The 26,470-nt window shown below is 35.9% G+C and overlaps 1 non-coding gene across 1 annotated transcript; it reads left to right on the top strand.

The window, feature by feature from the left end:
* The first annotated feature begins 4,108 nt into the window (after positions 1-4,108).
* On the top strand, positions 4,109-4,215 carry LOC132675673 (U6 spliceosomal RNA). Its single transcript, XR_009608838.1, has one exon. It is a non-coding gene; the product is annotated as a U6 spliceosomal RNA (small nuclear RNA).
* Positions 4,216-26,470: the final 22,255 nt, after the last annotated feature.

The raw sequence follows: 26,470 nt of genomic DNA, 5'->3' as shown, positions 1-26,470 counted from the left end.
AATGTATAAAAGCCTATAATTCAAGATAAAGATGTCTGAGCTTAAACCATCAGGAGAAAAAAGGAAAAAAAATAGACATAGGATGGAACATTTTCAAAATATCAAGGAAATAAAATTTTAAATATTTCTAAGAGAAAAAGCAGGTTACCTCTCAAAACAAAACAAAACAATGGATTTTAGAATGGCATAAAATTGTCACTAGTGACCCAAGATGTAAAAAGAAAATGGAGATTTTTTATTTTAAAGGTAAATAATTTTGACTCAAATTTTATATCACAAGTAGAACTGTAATAAAAATATTTTCAATCAATCATAAATTGCTTCAATTCATTTACCATGTTAAGTAAAACACTTTAAAAATTTTTTTAACATTTCTTCAATTTTGAGAGACACAGAGAGACAGAGCATGAGTGGGGAAGGGGCAGAGAGAGAAGGAGACACAGAATCCGAAGCAGGCTCCAGGCTCTGAGATGTCAGCACAGAGACTGACGCGGGGCTCCAACTCACAAACCGCGAGATCATGACATGAGCTGAAGTTGGATGCTCAACTGACTGAGCCACCCAGGAGCCCCGTAAAACACTTTTTAAGAAGAAATACTAAAATAGTAAGAGACAAAGGAAATGCTACTAGAGATATATGAATAAAGGTGTTCATTATTTTGATGAAATTTATTGGTGTTTATAAAAAAAAGTAAGACCAAAAAAAAAAAAAGAAAAATGAAAATTACACACACACACACACACACACACATACATATATATGAAATAGTATTAAAGACAAAGAGCTTTTGGTGATTGGGAATGGAGGGGAAAAAATGGGAGTCACAAAAGAGGATTGAAGACTACTTGAGTTGGTAGAGGGAAGGCGTAGAGAATGAAGTATTTAATAAGGCAGTGGCAGTGAATAAACATGAATAGGGATCTTCAGTCATTACGAACAATCTATGAAAATTACTAACCCTTACATTCACCAAAGAAAATGCCATCTATCTAAAAGAAGAGAAAAACAGGAAGCAAAAATATTACAAGAAACAAAATATGCATCTAAAATGTCAAATAAATCCTAATAATTAATTTTATAGAGAAAAAGTGGCAAATCACTCATTAAGACAAATACATTCAGATATAAATTATAAAGGAAAAGTATGGTAGCTAGAGTATAAGTCAAGTATTAAATAAACAGATTATACCAGAAAGGTTAAAAACAAAAGACAAAAAGTGATATACTAAAGATATATGAAAGGAAGCTGGAATCAAAATACTAATAATTGACACAAATAGATTTTTAAGACAAAAGACATCAGAAGAGACAGAGAAGATTCGTTGTATATTATGAAAATGTGCAATGAACAAGAAGATACAGCCATCATAAAATACACATACCTAACTTTATAGTTAAAAGAGCATGCAATGTTCAGTTTCTTTCAAGTCTCATTAGTATGTAATGAAGGAATTCCTTGTATTGCTTCAGAAAAGAAATCAAGTCTGAGCTCTTGGGTGAGGAAATAGTGAGGCTAAGTATAGCAATCCAATGACCCTATCCCATCCACACATCTGGATTATATTGATGGACAAATCCACAGAGCATGAGACTTGATGCAAGAAGTATCTGGTCATCATTGTCTCTCAGTACACATGGCCAGTGATAAGAATAAGAAATGCCTTCCCTGAGAACCTGAAAATTTGTGTGTTTTAATATAAATTTACATAGAACAAAATGCGGTAAGGCATCTTGGGCTATTACTGAATTTTGGTGGTGCTGAGAGATTCAGAATTTTGGAGAAGTGTCTGCAGTGTTGCTGCCCAAGGAAAAAACTACACTTGCTTCTCTGCATGTGGCCCATGGACAAGTAGCATCAGTATCAGCAATGAGCTTGTTAGAAATGCAAAATTAGGGGTGCCTGGGTGGCTCAGTCGGTTAAGCAGCCGACTTCGGTTCGGATCATGATTTCGTGGTCCGTGAGTTCGAGCCCTGCGTCGGGCTCTGTGCTGACAGCTCAGAGCCTGGAGCCTGTTTCAGATTCTGTGTCTCCCTCTCTCTGACCCTCCCCCGTTCATGCTCTGTCTCTCTCTGTCTCAAAAATAAATAAACGTTAAAAAAATTTTTTTAAAAGAAATGCAAAATTAGACCATGCCAGACCTATAGTTCCAGAACCTGCATTTACCAAGATTCAGAGACAATCCATCAGCACTTTAGAGTTTGAAAAATAACTTTGATATAATAAATTCTGATATAGGAAGCAGATGATCAAGGCTGAGGGAGTAATCAGGTGAAGAATTATTGTGATCTGAACTAGGGTAGCAATGGGAAGGAGTGGATGGATTTGAAAATATTTTGAACTTACAATTGATGGGCCTTGGTAATAGGCTGCAGTCAGGACAAGTATGAAAAGGAACTATGATAATAAAAATATAATTAAAAGTAGTTTTATCAGAACATCTTATGGTTTTCCTTTCCCTGTCTCCAATAAAGTACACCAGATGCGTACTACACCTGGGCATATGCCCCACTCTAGGTATAAGGAGAGAGAATCCAAGCAGAGCACGGTAGTCCATTTTCAGATTCCATACTTACTGCATCGTACTTATTGCAAAAAGACAACATTTTCCCCTAAGATCTGGATTTAGGCATGAATGGTCACTGTAAAGACTCCAATTCAATATTTCACTGGGGTCCTAGCCAGTACAATCATGCATACAAATTAGAAAGGAGAAAGTAAAACTGTTTATTTGTTAATAATAATAAGTTTTTATAATTTATGTATAAAATCCTAAAGAAACTACAAAAATCCTTCTAAAATTGAGTAAATTTAGCATGATCATAGGATACAAAGTCAATATAAAACATCAATTGTATTTCAATATATCATGAATAAATAATTGGAATTTTAAGTTAAAAATGCAATTTAAGGTGTGCCTGGGTGGCTCAGTTGGTTAAGAGTTCAACTCTTAATTACGGCTCAGGTCATGATCTCACTGGTCATGGGGTCAAGCCCCACATGGGGCTCCATTCAGTGTGGACCCTGCTTGGGATTCTCTCTTGGTCCTGCTCTCTGCCCTTCACACACTCACTCAAGTGTGCTCTCTCTCTCCTCTCTCTCTCTCTCTCAAAATAAGTAAATAAACTCAAACAATGTAATTTAAGACAGCATTAAAAACCATGATGAGTTAGTCATGAACTTCACATATGCAAAATCTTCACACAAAAAATGACAAAATGTTGTTGAGGGAAACACAGTCCAGAATAAGGGAAATGTACTATGTTCAAGAATAGGAAGACTTGCTATTATTTATATAATTCTCTCCAAATTAGATGATAGGTTTATATAAATTCCAAATAAAACCAATTGTAAAAATTGACAAACTGATAGTAAAATGTATATGGACATGCAAAAAGCAAAGGGCAGGCAAAATAATTTTGAAAGAGAAGGAAGAAGTTAGAGGACTTACACTGTTTTTTTTCAATACTTATTATAAAGATTTACTAATAACATATGTGGTATTGGTGTAAGAATAGACATATAGATTGAAGAAAGAAAACAGAGAATCCAGAAGGAGATCCACATGTCAATTAAACTTCAACAGAAATATAAAAGTAATTAAATGGAATGGACAAGCTTTTTAATAAATCGTTCTGCATACAACATTCAAAAAAATAATGCTATTTTCCTTTATAAACAAATAATGTTGGATATGTGATTAGAATAAAATGTTTCAATCCCTCCAGATATCATACACAAAAATTTATAAAAAATGAATTAGGACCTAAATATAAAAGCTAAAGATATAAAACTCTTAGAAGAAAGTAGAGTAAAAAAAAGTATAAACCTCAGGTATGAAAAGGATTTCTTAAACAGAACATAAAAAGCACATAACAGGAGAAAGTTGTAATCTATATTAATCAAATATAAAATTTACCTGCTCTTCTAAAGTCACCATTAAGCAAAGGAAAAGGCAAGCCTTGGACTGGGTACAAATAATTACAATCTGGCAAAGGATTTGTACCTAGAATATATAAAGAATATTACAATAAAATAACAAGATAATAAGTGACTTTTAATAGTGGACAAAATATTTCAAATGATACTCCACAAAAGAAAACATGCAAGTGCTCTCTTCGGCAGCACATATACTAAAATAGGAACAATACAGAGAAGAGTAGCATGGCCCCTGTGCATGGATGACACTCAAATTCATGAAGCATTCCATATTTTTATGAATTAAAAAGTCCTATAAATGAGGTGCAAAATAAAATGGAGGTGGCCATAGCACGGATTGAAGAGGCAGAGGAGAGAATAAGAGAATTAGAAGATAAAATTGTGGAAAAAGAGGAAGCTAAGAAGAAGAGAGATAAAAACAATCCAGGATCATGCGGGAAGATTTAGAGAACTAAATGATGCAATCAAACAGAACAATATTTGTGTCACAGGAATTTAAGAAAAACAAGAGAGATAGAAAGGGGCTGAAGGTATACTTGAACAAATCATAGCTGAGAACTTCCCAGATCTGGGGAAGGAAACAGGTATTGAAATCCAAGAGACACAGAGAACTCCCTTCAGATGTAACTTGAATTGATCTTCTGCATGACATATTTTAGTGAAACTGGCAGAATACAAGGATAGAGATAGAATTCTGAAAGGAGGTAGAAGTGAAGAAACAATGGCCCTGAATGATACATTGGGCCAGATGGACTTGACAGATATATTTAGAACTCTGCATCCCAAAGCAACGGAATATACTTTCTTCTTGAATGCACATGGAACATTCTTCAAGATAGATCACATACTGGGTCACAAAACAGCCCTTAATAAATGTAAAATAATTGAGATCATACCATGCACACTTTCAGACCACAATGATATGAAACTTGAAATCAACCACAGGAAAAAGACTAGAAAACCTCCAAAAGCATAGAGGTTAAAGAACATCCTACTAAGGAATGAATGGAATAGCTTGAGAAGGATAGGTATTATCTCTGCTTTAAACGTCTGGTAGAACTCCCCTGGGAAGCCATCTGGTCTTGGACTCTTATTTGTTGGGAGATTTTTGTTGACTGATTCAATTTCTTCGCTGGTTATGGGTCTGTTCAAGCTTTCTATTTCCTCCTGATTGAGTTTTGGAACAGTGTGGGTGTTTAGGAATTTGTCCATTTCTTCCAGGTTGTCCAGTTTGTTGGCATATAATGTTTCATAGTATTCCCTGATAATTGCTTGTATCTCTGAGGGATTGGTTGTAATCATTCCATTTTCATTCATGATTTTATCTATTTGGGTCATCTCCCTCTTCTTTTTGAGAAGCCTGGCTAGAGGTTTGTCAATTTTGTTTATTTTTTCAAAAAACCAACTCTTGGTTTCGTTGATCTGCTCTACAGTTTTTTTAGATTCTATATTGTTTATTTCTGCTCTGATCTTTATTATTTCTCTTCTTCTGCTGGGTTTAGGCTGCCTTTGCTGTTCTGCTTCTATTTCCTTTAGGTGTGCTGTTAGATTTTGTATTTGGGATTTTTCTTGTTTCTTGAGATAGGCCTGGATTGCAATGTATTTTCCTCTCAGGACTGCCTTTGCTGTGTCCCAAAGCATTTGGATTGTTGTATTTTCATTTTCGTTTGTTTCCATATATTTTTTAATTTCTTCTCTAATTGCCTGGTTGACCCACTCATTCTTTAGTAGGGTATTCTTTAACCCCCATGCTTTTGGAGGTTTTCCAGACTTTTTCCTGTGGTTGATTTCAAGCTTCATAGCATTGTGGTCTGAAAGAATGCATGGTATAATTTCAATTTTTGTATACTTATGAAGGGCTGTTTTGTGACCCAGTATGTGATCTCTCTTGGAGAATGTTCCATGTGCACTCGAGAAGAAAGTATATTCTGTTGCTTTGGGATGCAGAGTTCTAAATAGATCTGTCAAGTCCATCTGATCCAATGTATCATTCAGGGCCCTTGTTTCTTTATTGACCGTGTGTCTAGATGATCTATCCATTTCTGTAAGTGGAGTGTTAAAGTCCCCTGCAATTACCACATTCTTATCAATAAGGTTGCTTATGTTTATGAGTAATTGTCTTATATATTTGGGGGCTCAGGTATTTGGCACATAGATATTTATAATTCTTAGCTCTTCCTGATGGATAGACCCTGTAATTATTATATAATGCCCTTCTTCATCTCTTGTTACAGCCTTTAATTTAAAGTCTAGTTTGTCTGATATAAGTATGGCTACTCCAGCTTTCTTTTGGCTTCCAGTAGCATGATAAATAGTTCTCCATCCCTTCACTCTCAATCTGAAGGTGGTCTCAGGTCTAAAATGAGTCTCTTGTAGACAGCAAATAGATGGGTCTTGTTTTTTAATCCATTCTGATACCCTATGTCTTTTGGTTGGTGCATTTAGTCCATTTACATTCAGTGATATTATGGAAAGATATGAGTTTAGCGTCATTGTGATGTCATATGTTTTATGCTTGTAGCGATGTCTCTGGTACTTTGTCTCACAGGATCCCCCTTAGGATCTCTTGTAGGGCTGGTTTAGTGGTGACAAATTCCTTCAGGTTTTGTTTGTTTGGGAAGATCTTTATCTCTCCTATTCTAAATGACAGACTTGTTGGATAACGGATTCTCGGCTGCATATTTTTTCTGTTCATCACATTGAAGATCTCCTGCCATGCCTTTCTGGCCTGCCAAGTTTCAGAAGAGAGATCAGTCATGAGTCTTATAGGCCTCCCTTTATATGTGAGGGCACGTTTATCTCTAGGTGCTTTCAGAATTTTCTCTTTATCCTTGTATTTTGCCAGTTTCACTATGATATGTCGTGCAGAAGATTGATTCAAGTTATGTCTGAAGGGAGTTCCCGGTGCCTCTTGGATTTCAATGCCTTTTTCCTTCCCCAGTTCAGGGAAGTTCTCAGCTATTATTTCTTCAAATACACCTTCAGCACCTTTCCCTCTCTCTTCCTCCTCTGGAATACCAATTATGTGTAGATCATTTCTCTTTAGTGTATCACTTAGTTCTGTAATTTCCCCCTCATACTCCTGGATTTTTTTTATCTCTCTTTTTCTCAGCTTCCTCTTTTTCCATAATTTTACCTTCTAGTTCACCTATTCTTTCCTCTGCCTCTTCAATCTGAGCCATGGTTGTTTCCATTTTATTTTGCAGCTCGTTTATAGCATTTTTTAGTTCCTCCTGACTATTCCTTAGTCCCTTGATCTCTGTAGCAATAGATTCTCTGCTGTCCTTTATACTGTTTTCAAGCCCAGCGATTAATTTTATGACTATTATTCTATATTCACTTTCTGTTACATTGCTTAAATCCTTTTTGATCAGTTCATTAGCTGTTATTTCCTGGAGATTCTTTTGAGGGGAATTCTTCTGTTTGGTTATTTTGGATAGAACCTGGAGTGGTGCGGACCTGCAGGGCACTTCCCCTGTGCTCTCTTGAATAACTGGAGTTGGTGGGTGGGGCCACAGTCAGACCTGATGTCTGCCCCCTGCCCACCACTGGGGCCACAATCAGACTGGTGTGTACCTTCTTTTCCCCTCTCCTAGGGGCGGGATTCACTGTGGGTTGGCATGGCCCATCTGGGCTACTTGTACACTGCCAGGCTTGTGGTGCTGGGGATCTGGCGTATTAGCTAGGGTGGATAGGCAAGGTGCATGGGGCAGGAGGGTAGGCTTACTCACTTCTCCTTTGGTGATCCTCTTCGGGAGGGGCCCTGTGGCAGAGGGAGGCAGGCAGACCCATCAGAGGGATGGATCCACAGAAGCACAGTGTTGGGTGTTTGCCCGGTGCAAGCAAGTTCCGTGGTAGGAACTGGTTCCCTTTGGGATTTTGGCTGGGGGATTGGTGAGGGAGATGGTGCTGGCGAGTGCCTTTGTTCCCTGCCAAGCTGAGCTCTGTCATCTGGGGCTCAACAACTCTCCCTCCCGTTGTCCTCCAGCCCTCCCATTCTCCGAGCAGAGCTGTTAGCTTATAACCTTCCAGATGTCAAGTCCTGCTTGCTGTCGGAACACACTCCATCCGGCCCCTCCGCTTTTGCAAGCCAGACTCAGGGGCTCTGCTTGGCCGGCAGGCCGCCCCTCCACCCCGACTCCCTCCCGCTAGTCCCTGTAGGGCGCACCGCCTCGGCACCCTTCCTACTCAATTCCGTGGGCCTCTCATCTGCACTTGGCTCCGGAGACACCATTCTGCTAGTCTTCTGGAGGTTTTCTGGCTTTAGGCAGGTGTAGGTGGAATCTATGTGACCAGCAGGACGCGGTGATCCCAGCGTCCTCCTATGCTGCCATCTTCCCTAGAATCCTATGATATGCTCTTCTGCCAAAATCGCACCCAGGCTCTCAGTAAACAGGCACTGGCAGTTCTTGGAGCTGCATGTCAGACTCCGTGATTTTCTCCTGGTGCCTCATGTGACCCAGCCACTTGAGAAGGACTAGCTAGAGCATTTCTAGCTATTTTGAGTTCCTTCTGACACTGACCTAGGCTGTTCACTGAGGAGGCCGTAGGAGATGGGAAGGGCTGTATCAGCTTCCTCAAAATGACTTCTCAGGCAGCTGACTGCCTGCAGCTTTGCGACAAGACTGAAAATAAGAAATCATATGTGCATCGTTTTCCAGGTGGGGAAGTAAAGAACAAGCAATCTGGACTGCCCGCCAGCAATCCAGATGGTCACCTGGGCTGGCTGAGGTACTCAGTAGGATGTAGGGGAAGTGATTTCTTTAAATCTTGATGGTAAAGATGTGAATTGTCATATAACTTTGAAAAACTGACATCTAATGAAATTTACCATTCTTCGTCAATCCCCCTCTTCCATTCCTGGGACTTGAAGCCCTGAGGACCTGCTCACTGGCCCAGGGGCACCCCAGCACCCTGAGTGCTCCACCCACACTTTCCCTAACTCCGAAGCCGGCTCCTCTGTGTACTCTAGAGTGCTGTGGCAAGAATCCAGCATCCGGCTAGCTCTCAGAAAAACAGACCTACTAAGGAATGAATGGATCAACCAGGCAATTAGAGAAGAAATTGAAAAAATGAAAATGAAAATACAATAATCCAAATGCTTTGGGAGACAGCAAAGGCAGTCCTGAAAGGAAAATACATTTAATCCAGGCCTATCTCAAGAAACAAAAAACAATCCCAAATACAAAATCTAACAGCACACTTAAAGGAACTAGAAGCAGAACAACAAAGACACCCAACACCCAGCAGAAATAAACAATATAGAATCCAAAAAAAAAAAAAATACAAAAACAAAAGACAGTAGAGAAGATCAATAAAATCAAGAGTTTGTTTTTTTGAAAAAATAAACAAAATTGACAAACCTCTAGCCAGACTTTTCAAAAAGAAAAGAGAGAGGACTCAAATAGATAAAATCAGAAATGAAAATGGAATTATTACAACTAATCCCTCAGAAATACAAGCAATTATCAGGGAATACTATTAAAAATTATATGCCAACAAACTGGACAACCTGGAAGAAATGGACAAACTCCTAAGCATCCACACACTTCCAAAACTCAAACAGGAAGTAATAGAAAACTTGAATAGACCCATAACCAGCAAGAAATTGAATCAGTTATCAAAAATCTCCCAACAAATAAGAGTCCAGGACCAGATGGATTCCCTGGGGAATTCTACCAGACATTTAAGGTGTGATAATACCTATCCTTCTCAAGCTGTTCCAAAAAATAGAAAGGGAAGGAAAACTTCCAGACTCATTCTATAAAGCCAGCATTACCTTGATTCCCAAACCAGAGACCCAGGAAAAAAAAAAAAAAAGAACCACAGGCCAATTTCCCTGATGAATATGGATGCAAAAATTCTCAACAAGATACTAGCAAATCGAATTCAACAGCATATAAAAAGAATTATTCACCATGATTAAGTGGGATTCATTCCTGGCTGTAGGCCTGGTTCAATATTCACAAATCAATCAATGTGATACATTGCATTAATAAAAGAAAAGATAAGAACCATATGATCCTGTCAATCGATGCAGAAATAGTATTTGACAAAATACAGCATCCATTCTTAATCAAAACCCTTGAAAACTCGGCATAAAAGGAACATAGTTAAACATCATAGAAGCCATTTATGACAAGCCCACAGCTAATATCATCCTCAATGGGGAAAAACTGAGAGCTTTCCCCCTGCGATCAGGAACATGACAGGGATGTCCACTCTCACCGCTGTTGTTTAACATAATGTTGAAAGTCCTAGCATCAGCAATCAGACAACAAAAGGAAATCAAAACCATCAAAACTGGCAAAGATGAAGTGAAACTTTCTCTTTTTTGCAGATGACCTGATACTCTACATGGAAAACCCGACAGACTCCACCAAGTCTGCTAGAACTGATTCATGAATTCAGCAAAGTTGCAGGATACAAAATTAATGTACAGGAATCTGTTGCATTTTTATACACCAATAATGAAGCAACAGAAAGAGAAATAAAGAAACTGATTCTATTCACAATTGCACCAAGAATCATAAAATACCTAGGAATAAACCTAACCAAAGACGTAAAAGATCTATATGCTGAAAAATATAGAAAACTTATGAAGGAATTTGAAGAAAATACAAAGTAATGGAAAAATATTCCTTGTTCATGGACTGGAAGAATAAGTATTGTTAAAATGTCAATACTACTCAAAACAATCTACACATTCAAGGCAATCCCAATCAAAATTGCACCAACAGTCTTCTCGAACCTAGAACAAGCAATCCTAAAATTTGTATGGAACTACAAAAGACCCAGAACGGCCAAAGTAATATTGAAGAAGAAAACCAAAGTTGAAGGCATCACAATCCCAGACTTTAGCCTCTACTACCAAGCTGTTATCATTAAGACAGCATGGTATTGGCACAAAAACAGACACATAGGCCAATGGAATAGAATAGAGAACCCAGAATCAGACCCACAAATGTATGGCCAACTAATCTTTGACAAAGCAGGAAAGAATATCCAATGGAAAAAAGACAATCTCTTTGACAAATGGTCCTGGGAGAACTGGACAGTAACATGCAGAAGAATGAAACTAGACCACTTTCTTACACCATTCACAAAAGTAAACTCAAAATGGATGAAGGACCTGAATGTGGGAAAGGAAACCATCAAAATCCTAGAGGAGAAAGCCAGAAAAAACTTCTTTGACCTCAGCTGCAGCAATTTCTTACTCAACACATATCCAAAGGCAAGGTATTTAAAAGCAAAAATGAACTATTGGGACCTCATGAAGATAAAAAGATTCTGCACCGCAAAGGAAACAATCAACAAACTAAAAGGCAACCGATGGAGTAGAAAAATATATTTGCAAATGACATATCGGACAAAGGGCTAGTATCCATAATCTATAAAGAACCCACCAAACTCCACACCCAAAAAACAAATAATCCGGTGAAGAAATGGGCAGAAGACATGGATAGACACTTTTCTAAAGAAGACATTAAGGTGGCCAACAGACACATGAAACGATGCTCAACGTCACTCCTCATCAGGGAAATACAAATCAAACCCACACTGAGATACCACCACATCCCAGTTAGAGTGGCTAAAATGAATAAATCAGGAGACTATAGATGCTGGCAAGGATGTGGAGAAATGAGAACCCGCTTGCACTGTTGGTGAGAATGCCAACTGGTGTAGCCACTCTGGAAAACAGTGTGGAGGTTCCTCAAAAGATTAAAAATAGATCTATCCTATGGCCCAGCAATAGCACTGCTAGGAATTTACCCAAAGGATACAGGAGTGCTGATGCATAGGGGCACTTGTACCCAATGTTTATAGCAGCACTTTCAACAATAGCCAAATTATGGAAAGAGCCTAAATGTCCATCAACTGACGAATGGATAAAAAAGATGTGGTTTATATATAAATGGAATACTACTTGGCAATGAGAAAGAATGAAATCTGACCATTTTTAGCAACTTGGGTGGAACTAGAGGGTATTATGTTAAGTGAAATAAGTCAGGCAGAGAAAGACAGATACCATATTTTTTCACTCATATGTGGATCCTGAGAAACTTAACAGAAGCCCCTGGGGGAGGGTAAAGGGGGAAAAAAGTTAGAGAGAGGGAGAGAGGCAAAACATAAGAGACTCTCGGATACTGAGAACAAACTGAGGGTTGATGGGGGATAGGGGAGAGGGAAAAGTGGATGATGGGCACTGAGGAGGGCACCTGTTTGGATGAGCACTGGGTGTTGTATGGAAACCAATTTGACAATAAATTATATTTAATATAAAAAATAAAATACACAAATGTCCAAATTAACACATGAAAAGATGCTCATCATTAAAATTTAAATTAAAACTACAATGAGATTGTACTGCATACCCATTAGAATAGCCAATATTAAAAGACTTGCCAAATCAAGTGTTGGTAAGTTAGTGGAACAACTAGAGTTCTCATTCATTGATTTTGACAGTGTAAGATAGTACAACCATTTTGGAAAATAGTTTGACGATACCTTATGTAATTGACCATATACTCATATATAGTAGTCACAGGTAGGTCACTCAGATTTCTTGTCACTCAGATTTCCTTCCAAGAAAGTATACACTGCCCCATTGTACAGAATGTGCTTAAAGGATACTTTCCACCTGTTCAACTCTGCAGTGGCCTGCCTTAGCTTTCAGTGTGAGATCATGCTATTATCAATGTGGCCACCAAACAGTAAGCAAGAAGATAATATGAGACTTCTATGCAACACAAGATTCCTTTAATTGCTGATCTTTGATCTGGAGCTCCCTGTTGGGTGATCAGAGACATTTCCAGGTCTGGATTACTGTCTGATTTCTTCCCCTACCCAATTCTACTTCACACCTTTTATTTCTCACAGGTGTTTCTCCTCAACAAAAGTTTAGCACTCCTAAATCCCTCTCAGTGTCTGCTTCCCAGAAAACTCAACCTATGACAGTTGGCCCTAAGAGTGGGGTAAGAAAGCAAGCTGTAAAATGGGTTTGAGAGAGTGGATTATCTATGAATTATCTGGGAATGAAGACTTCATACCTTGTGGCAGGTGGTGTGAAGACAGCTCCTGGCACTGGATCGCACTCCAGTTATTAAAACTTTCATCCATTTTGAGCTGGGATAATGCTGATGGAGGGTAATGTACTAGTGGGTATGATAATACATATAGAAATAATGGAATTGCCTTGACGGTATATAAGCTTATAATTAAAAGCTGATGATAATTAGCAAAGAGTAGATAACTAAGAATGAGAGTCAGAGAGTTCCTTTTGTAGCATACAGAGAGGCTTTCATTGTATGCAGGGAATGAACATAGAACACCGGAAGATCAAGAGCTGAATACTCAGTCAACACCAGAAGTTTTATTCCAAAATCATGGCCCTAATTTGGAAAATCAGGGATCCTAACATGCAGGATGAGAATATCTAGGTGGATGACCCCAAAATATTTATTTCCCACATTTTTTCTAAACATTCTGGCCCTATAGAAGTTTCCCATCCTTGCCTATTAGTGGTAGTACCCTACCTATGCAGAAAAATAATGCATAATTATTTCAGCCAAAAAGCAAACGCAAACCACCACTTCTCCCAGCTGCCATCCCTATAACTCTAACAACCAGGGTTAAGTCAATGTATAATCCATCCAAGGGCAAGCTGTGCCTGATAAAGGAGAAAAAGGACTCTACACCAAAGGTCCTCTCTTTCTCAGAGAAATCAGTGATAATACATGATTAATTTTATCCCCAGATATTTACCAAAGAGGATTAATGACTGGGTTCTATGAGAAGCAGACATCAACATGGGATAATACATACAAGAGATTTGTTGGAAGAAACACATGTTAAAGGTAAAGGGTCATTATGAGGTGAGAGCCTTCAGAGCACGCTACAAGTCTAACAGCTGTGAAAAAAGAGAATGAAGAAAAGATTCTATAGTAATAATCTCATGCTGTAGTTTTGAGAAAATCTCTGCCTCACTGATGGGATACACAAAAAAAGTATGGCTTGTGAGAAGAGTCCTGTGTTGGGTGAAAATGGCTTGGCTTGGGGCTTAGTCACTGGCTAGTAACAGCCTGGGGGAAGTGTGATATGGATGTGACTGCCTCTACAGCCCATATGAGGTATGACAGCTGGAGATTGTCTGTCAACTGTCTCCCTGGAGCAAGCTATCTTAAAATGATCCTATTTTGAAACAATCCAAATTTCCATCAATCAAATGGTTAAACAAATACGGCATATTCTTATGATGAAATAGTGTTCATGAACAAAATGAGACAAACTATGTGCAACAACTTGGATGAATCTCAAAACTTTTGCCATGAATGAAGTCAAAGAGAGAAGATGGAACACTATATAATTTTATTTATATAAAGTTCTAGAACAAACAAAACTCATGTATAGTGGTAAAAATTTGATTAGTAGTTACCTGTGCCAAGGATTTCAGGGGAATCGGTTATAAAGGGTCAGAAGAGAATTTTTGGTGCGTGTTGAAATCTTCATTATCAGAAGTGAGGCTATGATTACATGGAAATATGTATTAGGTAAACTTATCAAATTGTACTCTAAAAATGGTTGCATTCATTTGTATAAATTATAGATCTATAAAACAGATTTTAAAATATTTGGCTACCTAAATAATCTATATTAAGAACACCCCTTATTTTTCTATATCAACTAACTAATACAATTCAATTCAGTTCAATAAATATCCAAGAAGGGCTACGAGGCCATACTTCCTATATGGCAATATTTTTTTTAAAAAGCTTTTAAACTATATATATATATATATATATATATATATATATATATATATACACATATATATATTCACTTGTTCTTTGATTCACAGATACTGCTCTATTTTTCAGTTACCACACCATTAAAGAGCCAATCATCTATTACTCATTAGTATGTGTATATATATATATATATATATATACACACATATAATAAAAAACCAGGAAACCCATCAGTTTACATACTGAGCTTGAGTATGATTCCAAACAGAAAATTAAATCTGATAATATCCTAAAATGTATATAATTGTTTTGCTTCTCAATCCTACAATTTAAGTGACCCACTACATAATAATATTAATAATAATAATAATACTCTACCATAAGTTAATGAAACTCTATCCTCCTTCTGAGTTATTCATTAATAATACAAAACTCTTCTGAAATTATGTTTCATCAGCTATTTCCAAGATTCTTTAATGCACTGAAGAGGGTTACAAAGTTAATAGAAATAAAATGGATTTTCACAGGAGATTTGAAGATAGTTAAAGCCATTGATTAGAAAGACAATTGTGTGTTAAAATGCCCCAGAGACGTTAGGAATGGTTGCCTTTGTATGCATATGTCAAGAAGGCAAGCACCCAAAAGATGAATGATAATAAGTGGAAAATACAGATCAATACACCTGGAATTAAAAAAAAAAAAAATAAGGCAATTTAAAAATGAATTTCAGAGTAAATAGAAATCAAGTGATTTATATAAATGAGGATGGTTTGTGTTATGCTTAGTTCTGTGAAGAAGCAAGTAATACAAGTATTAGAGCTCACATATAAAATGAAACAGAAAGGAAGAAAAAAGAGAGAGAAAGAGAAAGAAAAATAAAGAAGGAAAAGAAGGAAGGAAGGAAGGAAGGAAGGAAGGAAGAGAGGGAGGGAGGGAGGGGAGGGAGGGATAGCCTCTTTCAGTACAAGTAACTCTAGTCAGTAAGGGCACCAGAATGTTAATATTCACTTGTTCTTTGATTGACAGATACTGCTTTATTTTTCAGTTACCACACCATTAAAGGGCCAATCCTCTATTGCTCATTAGTAAGTGTAAGTCCCTTGTTTAATCTGGGATTTCAAGCTCATATAAGAATTTCCATTTGCATTGAGGTGACACTGAATTTCAATTTAATTGCCTCTGTATGTATGTGACAGTCTGAATGTTTGTATCCTTGCAAATTCATATGTCGAAACTTAATCCCCAAAGTGATAGTATTTGGAGATGGGAATTTTGGAGGTGATTAAGTGATGAGGGTGAAGCTCTCATGAATGGGATTAATGACTTTATAAAAGATGCTCCAGAGAGCTCCCCAGTCCCTTGTGCCATGTGAGATTACAGAAAAAAAAAAATTGGCTATAAATCAGGAAATGAGCCCTCAGCAGACACTGGATATATCAACATCTTGATCATGGACACCACAGTCTCTAGAAGAACTATGAGAAATAAAGTTCTGTTGTTTACAAACCACCCATTCTATGATATTTTGTTATAGCAGCTTGAATGGACTAACACACTATTTTTAGACATGGGATACTCTATTAGTCCAATCATAAGTATCAAATCACTATATTTTTCTTAGAAAATTCTAATTTAATTGGCTTTTTTGTTGTCTTTGAAAATGATTCATTTAGTGTGGAGAGAATTGATATTTACTTATTTTATCCTTTAATGATATATATTTGATAAACATACTATCACTGATATGGAAAAAACTCCCAGATCACATGACCTTCTTATTGCTACAGAGAATATTTTACCACATAAAATAGGGGTTGCTTGACCTCTAGAGAAAGAAAGTTCTTTTGTTTTTTCCTCATCTCTTTATTCTACTCCACAAAAAGTTATGCTAATAATATTTATTGTATTCTAAAAGACTCACTGAACAAATTTTTTTTTCAGGTACGAAACTTCCTAAAAATAACTTGCTTTGTATTGCATGACCCCATCCTCTAGCTTTTCTCCTACTAGTCCTAGAAAATTTGACTATTCATTTAACAAGTATTACAAAGTCTAAAACTTGTATCTGGATGTTGGGCTGGTTTTTCTTGTTTCTGTAGTAGTAAAATTCTATTCCTTTATTTGTGACCACAACCTCCAAAACATTAAAGTCTGATGTGAGTGTTTTTTTTCTTTTTTTAACCTATATCATATAACTTTCCCTTCAGTGACCTTGCCAGAGAGAGGAATATTGGAGTCAAATCAAATTTCAGTTATTTCTGAATTTCACGACCTCATGCTATGAGAAAATAGCATTTTAATTCAACAGCATAATTATTCTCAATTTTCTACATCCTCAACAAAGTACTAAATTATAGAACTAAGGCCATAGGAAGACATGGACAGTTTTTTGCTTAGTATATAGTAGGAGAAGTAATATCATTAACTATTTATGAATAAGACCTTAGAGGTTCTTTCAGCTTAAATTTCTACTGAAGAACCAAAAAAAAAAAAAAAAAAAAAAAAAAAAAGAAAGAAAGAACAAACAAACAAACAAAGATATCAGGATGCCTAAGTGAGTATAAAACAGAAATGCCAACATATGCAAAACCTTCAATATATTAAATGGGAAGAGAACTTGTTTTATAATTCTTGAATTACCTCTTTAATGTCTGAGAATTAAAAGTTTTGAAGGACTAGTGCAAGGGATGATTGATTAAGAGACTTCTTTGGAGAAAGCAGCTGTTATAGTTAGACATCCACACATTGCCTCACTCAAACCCACCACAGCTTTAGGGTAAGGACACATGATACCATCTTTGAAACCTAGTCATTAATGATCTTCAAGCGGGTTCCTAAAGCCCATTGAATTATATATCCTTCAGTTGGGATGCACAGATAATAGGTGCCTGCTTCACACTGAAAAAAGCTGTGGCACCAATACTTGAACAGATTATGACCCTCTGCTAGAAATTCTAGGGTGCAATAGAAAGGTAGAGATAGAAGACTTCAGGAATATGATAAGTTTACCCCCACTCCCAGGGTTTGTTGGGTTAGGAATGCCTCAGTATTTTTCAACAATGAGCCATAGTTCACATGAGAGATGATATCATCATGAGATCTTCAAGAAAGCTGCCTGAAGGGTCTAGCAATTTCAGTCCAAAATCCAGCTGGAATTTACCATTGGTTACCTATAAGTAGAGGGAGGAGTCAACCAACCACCCAGGATAGGGATGCATCACCCTGGAGTAATGAACTTCTGGCTGTGAAGTTTCAACAGGAAGCTTCCTAAGAACCCAAAGAGCACCAAGTCAGGTTACAAAGGTACTAGTTCAAGTAAAAACTGTACAAATGTCTTTGCTCTCCTTTCCTTCCTTTAATACTGATCAGGTCCAAAATAACATTTATGTGTTATGGAAGTAGGGGGAAAGGAAACCAGGAACTGTTCTAAGTGCAGGCTTCCAGGCTGAAGAAAGGAATATTTACTGTTAAATTAAGTTGACATTTAGAAAATAAATGTAAATATGTAATTCCATAATTAAGGATGTATTTGTGACTTAAGGTCATTAAACGCCTTTCTGTTTCTTGAAAATAAGCATCAAAGATATAGACATGTCAATGAGCAATAGGCTCTCTGTTCTGTTTCATTGATCTTCAGTGAATTGAGTTTGAAGGAATAACGGGATAAACAAAAATGCATGTTTGTTACAAGGCATACAGCATGATTGACCAACACAGTAGTTATAGTTATTATGTGCCAGGAAATATACAAATATTATTTCATTTCTACTTTACACTAGTCCTATGTGGTAAGTATTACAATCTCTCTTTTACAAAGAAAAAAAAAAAAAACTAAATTCAAACATGGTAATCAAGTTGTCCAAGGACACTAAATAGCTAAGATGGAATTTGAGCTCAGGTAAATTTCTTTATCAAAACTATTTACACTGTCCTGTATAAAATAATGGCTTTCTAAAAACTCTAAACCTGCAGTGGATTACCCCTTAAAGCAAAGTCTGCTATCACCAGAAAAAAAAATTCAATAAGATATCAATAATTATTATGCAGATAATTTCTTACATGCTAGGCTCCATAGTCATGTCATTCACTTTGATAATGCAAAGTAAAAAAAAAAAAAAAGTTTGCAAGGAAGACAGCATTTCAGAACCAAGTCATTAATGATCTGTGTATATCATTATCATTCTTAGAATGTCTAAGAATTATCATGTCTAGAATGTCTAGAATGTCTAAGAATTATCATCTGTGTATATCATTGCCTGTGTATATCATTATCACACAACAATAAGAGGAAAAAGCATAAAACAAATGAAAATATATTTTACAATCAATTGGGAATTCTTTATGTCCAAGTTTATATTTTATTAATGCCCCAAATATGATGAATCAGTATAATTTCTCAAGAGATAGCTTATTGGACTTTTATAAATGAGTAATTGTCTTTAATAGAAAATTACATTTTATTATGATTTTTGGCATAGTTAGTCCACACTTAAATGTGTTTACTTTAAATACTACATACTTATGGTATAGTAAAAATACAGATTCCAGAAAATTTATTACTACCATGAAGAAATTAGCAGTATTTAGACTCTGTTAAAAATAAATGAAAATTTCTATCTTTATCTGTCAGGGTCCATGTGGCAGTCATCTTTATGTGACCCATAGCATTTCCCATTCTTTTTTTTTTTTTTTTTTTTTTTTTGTCACAGTCTGGTACCTGCAAACTCTGTCTCCCAAAATCCCTTACCAACTGTCTTTCCGGTATCTTTGAGCAATAGACGAGACTGATGAAAAAATGGAAAGCAGAAATTTAAAAAGTCAGTATATCACTCTCCCTTATCTTCATCTCACCTGATTCAGATGGGACTTCATGAGTGTGGGACCTGCTTGGTCACACAGATCATGCTCAGAAGTGTTTCATGGTTGCTTAATATTCTTCTATTGTCATCTTAAAGTTCCTAATATTTTTTCCCCAGAACTTGTGTTTTGTAAGTGAAGTCTGATGAAACAATGGAACATGCATATGAAGCAGAGGAGATAATTGCTATATGTGTGTCCACCACTCCCCATCACCCCATTCACATATAGTGTCTATGATGCTCCAGTAGTATAAAAGTGAATTGGACTCACAATAAACAGGAGGTCAGCAAATGGATAGAAGGTCAACAATACTCTCAAGGTAAGTACAAGATAAGTATATATGAAAGCCTTCTACCTCTATATGTATTGGTATATTGTACACGTGTCAAGAAGTAAAATAAAAACAATTGAGTTTGTTTCATGCAGTGTTTCCACTGTTTTTTTCTTTATTGGATTATAATTGACATACAATATTATATTAGTTTCAGGTGTACGACATAGTGATTCGACCTTTGTATACATTGCAAAATGATCACTGCAATAAGTCTAGTTACCATCTGTCATCCTACAAAGTTAACACACTATTATTGATTATATTTCCCATGCTATACACTAAAACCTGATGATTTATTTATTTTACAACTAGAAGTTTGTACTTCTTGATTCCCTTTACCCATTTTGCTCCCCCAACCCTCCTCCACTATGGCAACCACTAGTCTGTTCTTTGTACCAATAGCCTGAGTTTGGTTTGATTTGTTTTTTTGTTTTGTTTTGTTTTGTATCTAGATTAGAGGTGTAAGTATAATTATGCATTATTTCTCTTTGTATAACTTCTTTCACTGAGCACAATACTTTCAAGTTCTATTCATGTTGTTATAAATAAGAAGAGTTCCTTTTTTTTTATGGCTAAGTCACATTCTATTATGTTTGTATGTGTGTATATATGTATGTGTCTATCCATTAATCAGTTGATAGATATTTAGGTTGTTTCCATATCTTGGCTATTGTAAGTAATGCTCCAATGAACATAAAGACTCATATACCCTTTCAAATTACTGTTTTTGTTTTCTTCAGGTAGATACCCAGTAGTGGAGTTGCTGGATCATATACTGGTTCTATTTTTAATTTTTTGAGAAACCTCTATACCATTTTCCATAGTAGCAGTGTCAATCTAAATTCCAATCAGTGCATGAGATTTACCTTTTTTTCCACATCTTTGCCAACACTTGTTATTTCTTGTCTCTTGGAAGAGAGCCATTCTGACATGTATGAGGTGATATCTCATTGTGGTTTCGATTTACATTTCCCTGATGATTAGTCATGTTGAACATCTTATCATGTACCTGCTACTTGTATGTATGTCCTCTTTAGAAAAATAAATCCACTGCCCATTTTTTAATCAGATTATTTTATTTTTTGTGTGTTATTGAGTTGAATGAGTTATTTACATGCTTCAGATACTAAACTCTCATTGGATATACAATTTGCAAATACCTTCTCCCATTCATTAAGTTGCCTTTTTGTTTTATTGATGATTTCCTTTACTGTGCAGAGTTTTTATTTTGATGTAGTCCCAATTTTTGTTGTGTTTTTTTTTTTTTGTTTTGTTTTGTTTTTGTTTCCCTTGCATTTGGAGTCAGATGAAAAAAAATCAGCAAGTCAATGAGCTTACTGCCTATGTTTTTTTTCTAGGGGTTCTGTGGTTTCAGGTGTTCCATTCAAGTATTTAATCCATTTGAGTTAATTTTTGTGCTTGGTGTAAGATAGTGGTCCAGTTTCATTCTTTTGCAGGTAGTTCATTCTCCTCAACACCGTTTATTAAAGAGACTGTTTTTTTCCCGTTGTACATCACTGCCTCCTTTGTCAAAAACCAATTGACTGTACATAAATGGATTTATTTCTGGGCTCTTTGTCTTGTTTCATTGATCTATGTGTCTGTTTTTGTGCCAGTGCTATCCTAATTTGATTACTATAGGTTTGTGGTATAGTTTGATATCAGGAAAATGAGACTTTCAGCTTTGCTCTTCTATCTAAAGATTGTTTTGGCTATTTGCATTATTTTGTGGTCCCACAAAAATTTTAGAATTATTTCTTCTAGTTCTGTTAAAATAAAAAAGTGCCATTGGAATTTTTATAGAAATTGCATTGCATCTATAGATTGCTTTGGTATTAAGGACATTTGAATAATATTATTTTTTTCAATCTATAAGCATAAAATTTATTTTATTTATGTCTTCAATTACTGTTATTGTCTTATAATTTTCAGTGTACAGGACTTTCACCTCCTAGGTTAAATGTATTTCTATGTATTTTATTATTTAAAATCAAAATTTTTTGAGAGACAGTAGGAAGACAGGCAGAGAGAAAGAGACAGAATCCTAAGCAGGCTCCATGCTCAGTGCAGAGTCCAACATAGGACTTGATCTCATGACTGTAAGATCATGACCTGAACTGAAATCAGGAGTTGGACACTTAAGGAACTGAGCCACCCAGGTGCCCCATAGGTATTGTATTTTATTCTTTTTGTTGTTACTGTAAATGGGATTGTTTTCTTTTTTTTTTGTTTTGTTTTAAATTTTTTTTTCAACGTTTTTTATTTATTTTTGGGACAGAGAGAGACAGAGCATGAACGGGGGAGGGGCAGAGAGAGAGAGACACACAGAATCAGAAACAGGCTCCAGGCTCCGAGCCCTCAGCCCAGAGCCTGACACGGGGCTCGAACTCACGGACTGCGAGATCGTGACCTGGCCGAAGTCGGACGCTTAACCGACTGCGCCACCCAGGCGCCCCAATGGGATTGTTTTCTAATTACTCATAGTTTGTTATTGGCACATAGAAACACAAGAAATTTTTGTATATTAGTTTTTTATTCTGCAACTTCTAATAGTTGTTTTTTTTCTTTTTTTTTTTTTGTGGAGTCTTTGGGGGTTTCTATATATGGTATCACAGTATCTGTAAATAGTGACAGTTGAACTTCTTTCTTTCCAATTTATATGCCGTTTATTTCCTTTTCTTGACTAATTGCAGTGGCTAGGACTTCAGTACTATTTTAAATAAGAGAGGGGAAAGTGGGCACCTTTATTTTGGACCTTATCTTAGGGGAAAAACTTTCAGTTTTCACTGTTGATTATGAGATGTGAGTTTGTCATATATGGTCTTTATTATACTGAGGTATGTACCTTCTATACCCACTTTGTTGAGAGTTTTTATCATAAATCAATGTTGAATTTTGTCAAATGCTTTGTTTGCATCTATTGAAATGATCATATGATTTTTATCATTTTGTATTATGTTGATTTATTTGTGGATTTTTAACCATCCTTGCATCCCTGGAATAAATCCCATTTAATTGTGGTGTATGATACTTTTAATGTATTGTTGAATTTCATTTGCTAATATTTTGTTGAGAATTTTTGCATCTATGTTTGCCAGGCATATTGGCCTGTAACCTTCTTTTTGTGGTGTCCTTGTCTGATTTTGGTATCAGACTAAAACTGGTCTCATAGAATCTGTTTGGAGGTTTTTCTTTCTCTTAAATTTTTTGGAAGATTTTGAGAAGGATAGGTATTAAATCTTCTTTGAATGTTTGGTCTTGATTTTTGTTTGTTGGAGGTTTTTGATTATTGATTCAATCTCCTTGCTAGTCATCAGTCCGTTCAGATTTTCCATTTCTTCATGATACAATGTTGGAAAATTGTAACTTTTCATCTATTCTATGTTGTCCATTTTGTTGGCATAAAATTTTTATACTAGTGTCTTATAATCTTTTATGTGTGTGAGATGTCAGTTCTAACTTTTTATCTTTCATTTCTGATTTATTTGAGTGCCCTCTCTTTCTCTCTCTCTCTCTCTCTCTCTCTTTTTTTCTTGGTGAATGTAGCTACAGGTTTGTCATTTTAAAAAATCTTTTCAAAGAATCAGATTTTAGTTTTGTTGTTTCTGTTGTCTTTTCAGTCTCTATTTCATTTATTTTCATTCTGATCTTTATTATTTCCTTCCCTCTTCTAATTTTGGGCTTTATTTGTTCTTTTTCTAATTCCTTTAGGTATAAAGTTAAATTGTTTATTTGAGATTTCTCTTGTTTCTTGAGTTAGGTATTCTATGAGAAACTTTTTTTTTTTTTTTTTTTTTGCTTTACCTCATAGATTTTGGTATGTTGTGTTTTTGTTTCCTTTGTCTCTAGGTATCTTTTGATTTCTCCTTCATTTTTTTTTTATGACATAGTAGGTGTAGTATGTGGTAGTAGATGTAGTAACAGGTTGTTTGATCTCCACATATTTGTAGTTTGGATTTCCAGTTTTCTTCTTGCAATTTATATCTAGTTGCATACCATTGTGGTCAGAAAAGATGCTTGATATGATTTCAACCTTTTTGAATTTATTGAGATTTTTTTTTTTGTGGCCTAACATGTAAGCTAACCTAGAGAATGTTCCATGTGACTTGAGAAGAGGAATATCCTGCTGCTTTCAATGGATGTTCTGTCATCTGGTCTAATGTGCCATTTAGGGTCAATGTTGTTTGTTTTAACAGAGTTAATGTCCAGGACAAAATCAGCTCTTACAACAGCACAGAGCAAGGCTCTGACATTTTCTTTTAATGTTTCATGTTTTTATATAAATTGTAGTTTAGTTAACATATAGTGTAATAGGGCCAATGTTTCCTTATTGATATTCTGTCTGGGTGATATATCCATTGATGTAAGTGGATGTAAAGTCCCCAACTATTATTGTATTGCTGTCAATTTCTCCCTTTTGTTCTGTTAATATTTGATTTATATATTTTGGTGCTGCTATTTTGGGTTCATATATGTGGATTGACTTGTTAGATTCATTTCTTTATTATGATGTAGTGCTCATTTTTGTCTTTTATTGCAGTCTTTCCAGGTTTATTTTATTTTCATTTGTATAAAATCTTTTGTTCTATCCATTCATTTTCAGTCTATGTAAATCTCTTGTAGGCAGTATGTAGATCTGTGTGTGTGTGTGTGTGTGTGTGTGTGTGTGTGTTTATTCAGCCATTCTCTGTCTTTTCATTGAAGAATTTAATCCATTTACACCTACAGTAATCATTGATACATATGTATTTATTACCATTTTGTTCAATGTTTTATGGCCATTTTTGTAGTTCCTCTCTATCTTCCCTTGTGGCTTGATGACTTTTGTTAGTGTTATATTTAGATTTCTTCCTCATTTTCTTTCATGTATTTACTGTAAAATAAGTAAGTAACCTTGTGGTTACTGTGAGATTCACATAAATAATTCCATGTATATAATGGTATTTTAAGTTGATAGTAAAATAAAGTTGAATACATTTCAAAACTCTACATGTTTACTTCCTTACTTGAATTTTGTATTTTTGATGTCACATTTTACATCTTTTTTATTTTATGTATCCTTTAATTAGTTATTGTGGTTTTAATTTTGATGCTTTAGTCTTTAATACTTAATAGTACCTTTAATACCTACTTTAATAATAGATTTATAAATAATTAATTCACTACCCTTACTATTATATTTACCGTTTCTGGTAAGATTATTTTCCTATATTTTCTTATTTAATTGGTAACCGTTTCTTTTCAGCTTAAGTAAGCCCCTTTAGCATTTCTTGTAAGGCCTGTTTAGTAGTGACAAACTCGTTTAACTTTAGCTTATCTGGAAAAAACTCTATTTCTTCTCCAATTATAAATGATAACCTTGACATGCAAAATATTGTTGGAAACTTTTATTTTTTGGCACTTTGAAAATATCACACCACTCCCTTCTGGCCTGTAAAAGTTTCTGTTGAAAACTCTGCTTATAGCCTTATGAGGTTTCCTTGCACATACGATTTTCTCTTACTTTAAGGTTCTTTAATTTTTGACATTGTAATTATAATGTGTCCCGGTGTGGATCTCTTTGGTTAATCTTATTTGGAACTCTCTTGGCTTCCTGGACCTGGATGTCTGTTTCCTTCTTTAGGTCTGGGAAGTTTTCTGCCATTATTTCTTCTAAATGTTTTCTGCCCCTTTCTTCTCCTTCTGGGATCCTTATAATTTCATTAGTGTAAATGTTATTCCACTTGATGTTGTCTTATAAGTCTCTCAAATTATCTGTCTGTGTGTATATATACATATATATATATATTTTTTTCTCTTTTTGCTGCTCAAAGTCAGATTGTGTTTTAGTCAACTGTCTGAAATGCCCTAGAGTTTGTGGCCTGCCAAGAACTGTCTTTCCAATTCCTTTCCATGGAGCCCAGGACTGCCGGCTTCCTTGGCCACCAGAGCCAGGCAATCAAAGAAAGTCCCCTGTGCAGATGCACATACCAACTGGCTTTAGCAAGGTACCTGGAGAGTATAGGGGTCAAGGCATGCTCACGGAATTCAAAAAAGCAGTGGGAAAATGTCTTGACTGTATGTGCACTTGGGCTTCAGGAATACAGCGGAAGAGTGCTTTGTGCATGTATGCTGGTTTTAGGCTGGGATGGCCATGACCACTCACACTTACCAGCACTAGGCAGAAAATGAGACAGTGCAGCAACCACCCATGCTGTCTAACTTTTGCAAGACAATGAGATATTGCATAATTGCTCACTCCTGGCTGTTTTAGCAAGGTGGTGAAAGGGTGTGGCATCTGACCTTGCCCTCTTGTGCTAACAGGATAAGTGAAGAGTGCGAAACTGATGTCTGCCAGCGCTTCCATACCCAGGAAGAGTTTCAACTGTTCCCTGCTTCTCCAGCAGATGCTTTTAAACTAGCAAATAAATTTCCTTCACATATAGTTTAGATGTTTTTCATACTCCTTTTCTTTTTTCTCTTTTGGCTGGATCTTGGGATAAGTGAGTCCTCATGTGAGCCATTTAAGATGGGAATCTAAGTTTCCTGCAGTACTCTGGGTTCTTTGGATAACAGCTGTATTGATTTTATAAGCCAGATATTTGGGGGCT

This window comes from Panthera onca, chromosome D1 (assembly GCF_046562875.1).
Source record: "Panthera onca isolate mPanOnc1 chromosome D1, mPanOnc1 haplotype 2, whole genome shotgun sequence".
Taxonomy (NCBI): domain Eukaryota; kingdom Metazoa; phylum Chordata; class Mammalia; order Carnivora; family Felidae; genus Panthera; species Panthera onca.
The sequence above is the reverse complement of the archived record's forward strand: the minus strand, read 5'-3'. Positions and strand labels throughout refer to the sequence as shown.